This window comes from Pungitius pungitius, chromosome 15 (genome assembly GCF_949316345.1).
Source record: "Pungitius pungitius chromosome 15, fPunPun2.1, whole genome shotgun sequence".
NCBI classification, from domain to species: domain Eukaryota; kingdom Metazoa; phylum Chordata; class Actinopteri; order Perciformes; family Gasterosteidae; genus Pungitius; species Pungitius pungitius.
In genome coordinates, this window is record NC_084914.1 from 4,995,173 (window position 1) to 5,003,748 (window position 8,576).

The window sequence follows — 8,576 nt, forward strand, 5'->3', positions numbered from 1 at the left end:
CTGGGTTGGATGAATGCAGTCTTATTTTTACTAGCAAATTAGTGATAAACCTTTTGTTTAAATGGGTTATGTGACCGCCGACCTCGCCTTCCTCGTTGTACATTCTTATTAAAAAAAGATCAAAATCATTTTATCTGAGGATCCTTAATATTAAAATGATTATTATCTTGTGCCTCTTTTGTTTTCTCAGGGAAATGATCAACCTTAATTTGGGGGGGGATTAATGTTAAGCAAACGAGTCATGAATGTAAAAGACAGTGAGATAAGAAACTACAGGTTATTTTAGAAAAAAATATCTTTATCACCAAATGCTGTTCAATTGATCTGACTTTCTTTATATCTGTTTCATAAATGAATGAAATTGCAAACACTGTACGCTTTAACCACTTTTTCCTTCAACTGATCAGATCATGAAAATCTAAATAAGACGACAAAATTGCCTGTAGTCATTTGTGCCCTCTAGAAAAAAAACATTTCTGTGAAAAAAAACCTTTTCTGAGGTGACATTAGTTTACGTGCGTAAGAATTCTTTCTTATTGTAGTCAACACAACCTTCAAAGTTTGCCCCTCTTCCTCTGGTCTCAACAACAACGACAACAACAGGTAAACAACAAGTAAACAGCCCGTGACCACCTGCGTGTGAGTTGAACCCCGGACTCACTCTGTCTGCAGGGAGCACGCTCCTCCTGCTACATTTGAGTTCCTCCATCTCTGATACATGCTTGCGCTTGCATGGGCGCTACACACTCGGTGCCCAGAGGCAGCAAGAACATCTGGCGGGTGATTGGTGATGATTTAGGGGGCCGAGATCGTTCCCCCGAAGGCTGTTTTACTGTGGAAAAAAACAAAAGGTTCTATGTATATCACCAGGGCTCCAACCTCTCAGCGCTCGCTTATTAAACACTAACTGGATTAATCCGTTTATTTTTGAGCCGCATAAGAATATCGATCGTCAATTAGGATGTCAATGCTCGGGGAAGTTGTTAACGTAGTTTAAAGCTCAGTTAATGCTAATCGCTGTTAATGTTGATGGGTAATGAGTTACAGCATGAGGGCAGGGTGGACGCTGCAGTGCCTCTCGATAAACCAGTGGCATTACAAAGAAGGCCGTCAGCACTGTCACCTCTTCACACTGACTCACTTATAAGATTAGTTTATTATATTTTATTGTATATTTAAGTGTTTTAAGCTTCTCACACAATGGATCTTTGGGGTATCAACGCCCTGCAGTGTATTCGTATCTCAAAAAAACGCACAAGACTCAAACCTGGCTTGTCATCGTGTTTGATTTCGTCGCTCCCTGTCGACAGATCCAGGGTTTCCTTCCCCGAGGAAGCAGGAGAGCTCCTGCCGTCAAGAACAGGGTCTGAATGGATCAACGGCTTCTCGAGGGGCTGATAGAGACGGACAGCTTCCCAGGGGCACCATTACTACCTTGACTCTTGGGTGGATTTTTAGCACAAAGAGGCACCTGGTTGGACCACCCAATGTGTTAAAAGGATGTTGTTGAAGGCAACTGAGTTGACGCTTGAATCTCCGGTTAAAGTTCAAACCTCGGTGCCTGTCAAGAAGCAGGTATAGGGATTGTTTGGTGAAAAAAAAGAAGCTGCCTGGCGGAATACAAAACAACCCGATGAGAGCCAGACAAATAAAAAGCACGCTTTAAGATCCCAGGCTCCCGGTCCGACACTAGTCCGACAGAACGTGGCACGCGGCGAGTACCCACCCGGCTCCCGAGTCCTTTATTGTAACACCTGATTTATTCCGTGTCTCGGGTCGAACCGCGTGTCTGCACTCAGCTGTAATTACAGTGTGGAGCAGGACACGTAATGGAACGTTAATGGCAAAGGGACTGATGGTTGGCCTTAAACGTCCCCTTTTCAAACCAGAGTAGTGCATTAGCAGCAGAGATTTGCTGTCCTCACGCTGATTGGAGCTATTAAATTCAATTTAGGACATGTGGAAAGGGAAGGGAATGCGTTGGGCTGAGTGGTGTGTGAATGTAAACCGATGCTGTCAGAATTATTCAAGGTTCTCCTGAGGAAATAAAACAACTTGTCCCCCGTTTTTTAAGCATTTATATACAATCAATACCATTTCTCACAGAAGTCCTGACTTGAAGAAAAGTTATTTGAGTGTGAAGGTTCATGAAAATGCCATTGCTATCCCCCCCATCCCCAAAAAAATTATTAGCCATGAAGGTTGTTAACAGATACGATCGATGTGTGTGTGTGTGTGTGTGTGTTTTTGCTTGCAGGTCTGACAGTGAGAAGGTGTGTTTGTGCTTCTACTCGCATGTATAACCTTTTAATGGGTTGCATATTGGCATTTCATGAGATCTGCTGGGCTCCTCTGTGAAACTAAAAGCCTTGACGTTCTGGAAGCTCCCGTTCCCTCTTGTGCTTGTGATGTCAGCTCTCATGACATGCAGAGCCGGCATCAAAACCATAATGACATCAGATTTAAAAAGCTCATCTGCCCCCCCTGTCAAATACAAACTAATGTTTTTGCATTAACAAATTGTGTCATTTCAAAATCACCTGGTAAAAATAACCTGTCACTGAAATTAGAAACCAGCACTGACCTTTTAAAATAAAACATGAAGCTTATTATTGTCTTAAACTCTTAAATATTGTATTCTTAAATGAGCCGTGACACTTTCACGATCATTTGAGTCCATCTGGTCACTTGGCTTCCCAATATGGCCGTCCACATGTCGTCGGTCCCAGTAGCGCGCTGTGAATAAACCTGAGAAACGCAGGGATTTGCCTCATGATGTTACCACAAACCTAAAAGACCAACAGTGGATACTTCTGTTGACGGGCTTTAGCTCTGCGTCCAACGGCGGAGCGGCCCGGTCACCAATCAGCTGGTGAACGAAAGTGAGCGTTTGGCCCCTTAAGAGCTGCTCGGGCGTTGGTGGAGGCCAGGAATAGACCTAACATTACGGTGCAATTAGGCAAATGTGACTTCCAAAGGTAAACAAAGTGACCACTAAAAGTAGCCGAGTCGGCATTCTTCACAGCGTTCAATCCCAATGTCAGCGTCTACCTTCCCAGCTGTCTGCTCGCAGAGCAACGTGTCCCCTGAGCTTCCAATTTGGAAAACCTGCTTACTTTCATTCGAACCCCGATACTCCTGTCAATGTAAATCAGGTGGGACTCTCGGGGGTCGATCGATGAGAGAGGATTCGCTCTGTGTGTCCCCCCCCCCCCCCCCCCCCGAGGACTCATCAATGACACAAGTCTATTACTCCACAGGGTGAGCAGGCGCATGGGGGGGGGGGCTTCTATGAATTGCAAATGTAAAACTACTTACTCGCCTGCTATGCAAAGGCCGTGATGTATCATAGCGCACTCACCAAACAGACACAAAACAGACTGAAGAACCGGCTCCGAAAAACAGAAATCGCAGCTTTAGCCCCAAAGGCTCCATTTATGTTACAACAGGAATTCAGCCTCCTGTGTTGATGGCCAATAGAAACTCTGCGTTATTTTTGTCGCCTTTCAACTCGTCTTTGTCTGGTGTTCAAGGTTCAATCGGGGGGGATACGCTGGGCTCCAAATGCGAGTCGTCGGAACGGAGGCCGCGAGCCTGCCGCGTGGAGGAGACTCTCCGACTCCCGATGGAGAAGTCTGATGTTCTCGCTCGTTTTCCCCTCCGCGCTCTCAGTTTAAGCTCAGGCAGATTACTGAGCTTCCTGTGGGGATTTCGAAACTTGTCAAAACCTTTAGCGAGCGATAAATCGTTAAAAGTTCTGACTCTGTGTGCTCGGAGTGAATATCTGCAGCAGTTTACTGCCTGCAGTGACGCGGGCACACCGTGAGCAAAAGGGGCAAATTGAAACACACCAAAGCCACGAGGGGACCAACTCGCTTTGTGCATGGCTCACAAAATGAAACAAACGAACCCGTTGTACCTGGCTGTCCTGTCTAAGTGAGCTTTAGATGTGCTAGTCTGCTTGGAGAGGTTCAGAAGTTCCATTACTGAAATACTCGATCCTTTGATGACATCAATATTTCCGGGGATATCTATAGATTACGGGGTATTGTTTTAGACGTTGCTGAGAATCCTTTATGAGACCAGCCCGTGTTAGTTAGCTGCTTTCCTGTTTCCAGCTTCAGGCTAAGCTAAGCTAAGCTAAGCTAACAGTTGGTAAGAAAGACAAAACAGTGGATGCCTTTCCCAAATGTTTTGCTTTTCCCTTTTAATAATGGCGCATTAAATAAACATTAAAAAAGCACAATGGTGCCATATCTTAATCCTAGATATCCGTTGTTCATTCTCTCCCGTTCCACAGCCCTTAATTTATCTCTCTCTGCTCATGTCGGGTCGTTTGGGTTCACAACCCGTCTGCGGCCCGCGATGAGCTGTGAGTTCCTGGCTGGAATTAAGTGTCGTTTGCCTCCTCGCTGTGTGTGACATGTGGGTCCCGGCCCTCCGGTCGGAGCGCTTGAATTATTGAACGGGTCCTGTTGGATCGGCCCGACGTTGACCCGGAGCAGTGGCACAGTGTGAGAGGTGAGTGGGAACGAATCTCCCACCTGCAGGCCTCACATGGCTCCATTTGGAGGGTATCAGCGAGGACGCATTAAAAAATGATCAGTTACAACCAGCAGCGGGGCAGGGTTGGCTGAGGATGATGATGGAGCGTAAATAATACAACAATTCATTGATTGAGAATATAAAAACAAATACAAAGCTACACTACTCACTCTTCTCTAAATGAGCTCTGAAGGTAATAGGAGTTTTAGAGCTAATGGGGGGGGGGGGGGGGGGCTGTTCTGCTGAGGTTGTTACTGTCAAAGATGAAAAAGGAGCCAAAGCCTCCCCTCCGAAGTCTCTACGGTCCCACAAATCCCACAACGTCTCCTCCCAGAGAGTTTACACCAGACAGGTGAAGCGGTTTCCATACGGTTGCACCATAAAGCGTGCTCCCTTTCATTGTACCCTTTTCTTCCACAAAGGGGGGCATATATCTGCACTGTGAGTTTCCCCAAGGCAGCGGGGCTCCATCTTGAGCTGAATATTAGAAAAATGATCATCTTCTCGGCTGACAGCAGCGAGTGCCATCTACATTCACGACTCTGTGCTGGAGAACTGTGATCGCAAACCATACATTTACAAAAAAAACAAATCTACACTGCTACCCTGCCACACCAATTTTCCACTTACATAGAATACCGCTGAAAGGCACGTTCTCAACATGCTGTTAAAACAGAAAGGGAATTCCTTCCAAGCGGGTTTCAACGTCGAACATCTGCCAAGCATCTGTTTCCCGACGTCTGCCTCCGAGTCTGCTTCAGAGAAAACTGAAAAGCACATAAACACCGAGACCCTGCTACCGTGATAATGCTCGGTTCTGCAATCTCACAAGGTTCCTACATCACTGCCTACCCCAAGACGCATCAGTGCATTGATTTTTTTTTAGAAAAGTAGATAATAAGCTAGTGACAAAGAGATTAAAAAAAAAGAAATGAGCATGTGAGAGAAAGAATCGTGAACGACTGGCAGCACAAAGGCCATCAGGAGTATTGTTCCATAGCAGAGCGGCGAGGAGTACGTTTTCATGTCATCTTCTGCGCTGCTGCAGCTCTCCGGGGATTATAGAGTGCCGCAGGAACGAGGTTGGGTTTTTGGTTGGATGCCTGTAAAAAAAAAAAAAGGTCTGCGGTTTACACGGGCTTAAGATATTTTAACGGTTTGTGAAATAAATCTGTAAATACCCCTCCCGTGAATTTCCATGCTTTTACAAGTCATAAAAAGGGTACATTTCTAGATTAAACCACTTCATTTAATAAGAAAAATAATTAGTATCTATTTGTCGAGATTATCTTGCTGCAGAGAACGTGCAATTCTCATCAGCTTCTGTCAATTGCGCAGCTCATTTTCTGCAATAATCCAAACTCCAATGCAAACATCTCATTGTCTTTTTGTCGAGGAAAGAGGCTTCAGACCGGGCCGATAAAAACATCACAATCACAAAAATACTTCCTCCTTGTAGCACTCACTTTTGAAGGAATACTGTTTAATATTACACAAAAACACATTTTAACATGCTCAACTGCAAAGATCTCTCTCCATTTGTCCATCGGGGGAAGGGCGAGATGTTGCCAGGCGACTCAGGTTTGCAACTTTCCTCCCGCTTGCACGATCACACCATCGTTTTGCTACTTTGACCTTCAGGTCAGCACATAATGTGGTTCCTCAATGCAAGAACTGAACTGATCTGAGTGAACAGAAGAAAACAAACAAGCACCCCCCCCCCCCCCCCCCCCCCCCCCCCGAGTGGCTTCGGCTCCAAGGACGCCGAGGAAAAGAAATGATGAACTCATCGCTGTCTCACAAAGGAGACGTCCTGCTGCCAGACAAGAGTGCAGGCCCTGCTCCCTCTGCTCCCTCTGCTCCCTCTGCTCCCTCTGCTCCCTCTGCTTCCTTCTGCTCCTTCTGCTCCTTCTGCTCCCTCTTCCACTCAACTGCAGCAAACTGGGGACAGTAAATAAATGGGATCTTCAGGGCCCGTTGGACAACAGTATTGTGTCTACTTTCCACTTGTTCTAGCTTTATTCCAGCAGTGGAAAGGCAATTCCCTCTTGACTCTAAGACTTTTTATTTTATAATTTTCTCATAAAAAAAGACCAAACCCAGTGAGAAATCCTGCTATCTTCACAGAGAGTAGAATCAGCCACACTTTAGATTGCAATTATGTTTTGTTTTTTTCCCCCCGGTTGAAAGAACCCGAACGTTCAGCCGAAATGTGCGGCGTGTTTGACAGCAATCTGACAGCATTTTGGGTCAAATAGATGTAAACAGTCCGACCTGCGTAGTCGACTTCCGTCAAACATCCAGTGCAGCACGAGTAAAAGATGCAGCAACATAAGAAATTCATACTGACAGGAATATTGTGGGCAGCAGATTCTTCAAAGCAAGTGCTCAGAAGCCTGTGTGTGTGTGTGTGTGTGTGTGTGTGTGTGTGTGTGTGTGTGTGTGTGTGTGTGTGTGTGTGTGTGTGCATATGTGTCAGTACTTTTTCATCCATACTTTGCCCAAAACCATTTAACACAAAGTTCTTCACATGCTTTTAAAATGTGGCATGAAAATGGGAAAAGCTTGAAAGCCCAAAACACACCGTAAAATTTGAGGTGAAAATAGATTATTTCCGGGAGCAACTTAATGTCTTATTTAAAGCCAGTAACTGGTGTGAGTTTTTTTTTTTAAAGCAGTACGTTTTTTTTAAAACAGTCAAATTTAAATGTTTGTGGTGAGCTCATTTGTATTAAAGTAGGAAAATCTTAAATTATATATAAACCCTGAGGCAGCAAAGCATTTTGACAGCATGAATGAGTCTGAACACATTTGTATCTGAAGGTTGATAAACTCAAGACTTGACTTAGTGTGTGTTGTATTTCCATGAAATGTTTTCAATATGCCATCTGATATTTCTCTTTACTTAGCTCAAAGTTTTAAACAGAACTAATGTGATGTATTTGTGCTGCCGAGGGATTATTTCCTGCAGGAACCCTTTCTTGCAAAAAAATAAAAAAGCATTATTCTTGACAGCAGCCCTCATGAGACTTTAAAACATCCATGACTCGTTTGGCTTTTTGCTTTTGCTTAAAAATGATGTGATCCCAGTTGCACGTGCAGAGAAGCAACTTTTACACGCTGCAACACACCTACTTCTCCAATGTTGACTCTTCTCTGTTGTGGACTGAAGCTCACTGAACAAGCAGCACATCAAATGCAACTTTAATACGGCGCAGTCTGTGTTTGCTGCCTGTGAAGAAGGACTTCTGAGATCGGCACATTTGATCTCTTGGGACTCTTTGTTTAAACAGTGTAAAAAACGTAGCCAATTCTGTAAGCCAGAGAGAGAGAGAGAGTGAGAGTGTTTGCCATCTTCACTTTCGACTTCTGGCGAAGCGACATTAGACGGCCCTGTACCATCCAAAATGCAACTTGGTTTAATGAAAAAAAAACAGACATTTCAGTTAGCTGCACCCCCCCCCCCTCCCTCCTCCCTCCTCTCCCTCCTTCTTTCCTTCTCCTCCTTGCATTTCATAGACTGCAGGTTCATTTGGAAGGTAACGATATTCCGGAGGCACGTGGCGGCGGTGAGGCCTCGCCGACCAGCACAGACCTCGCTCCAAAAGGTCCAACACGCACCATGGCGCTGCCCTCGCTAGCGTGGCCCACCTCCTCTTCCCCCCCCCCCGCCATCGTTCCCGGGGGTTGACGCCGCGGGTCCGATCCCTCGCTGGCAGAGCCGCCGGGGGCTGCGACAGGTCGATGACAGATGCCGTCGGGGGGGGGGGGGGCAGCCGACTGTTAATCAAAGCTAAAACGCATCGGAAAGACCACATGCTTAATTAATTGAAGTACACGCCGGCTAACATTGATCACATCAGCTGACAACCGTCAATATCTTCCTTTTTAAATGGTGGAAAGGGGGATTGTTGAGATGTAACCAATGCCAGTTGGGGTCAGGCTCGCTGTTCGTTTATTTAATGTCGATTACATCCAGAGCTGAGAAAATAATTAAAGGGAGAATATTTACCCACCCCGAGCTTAAAGTT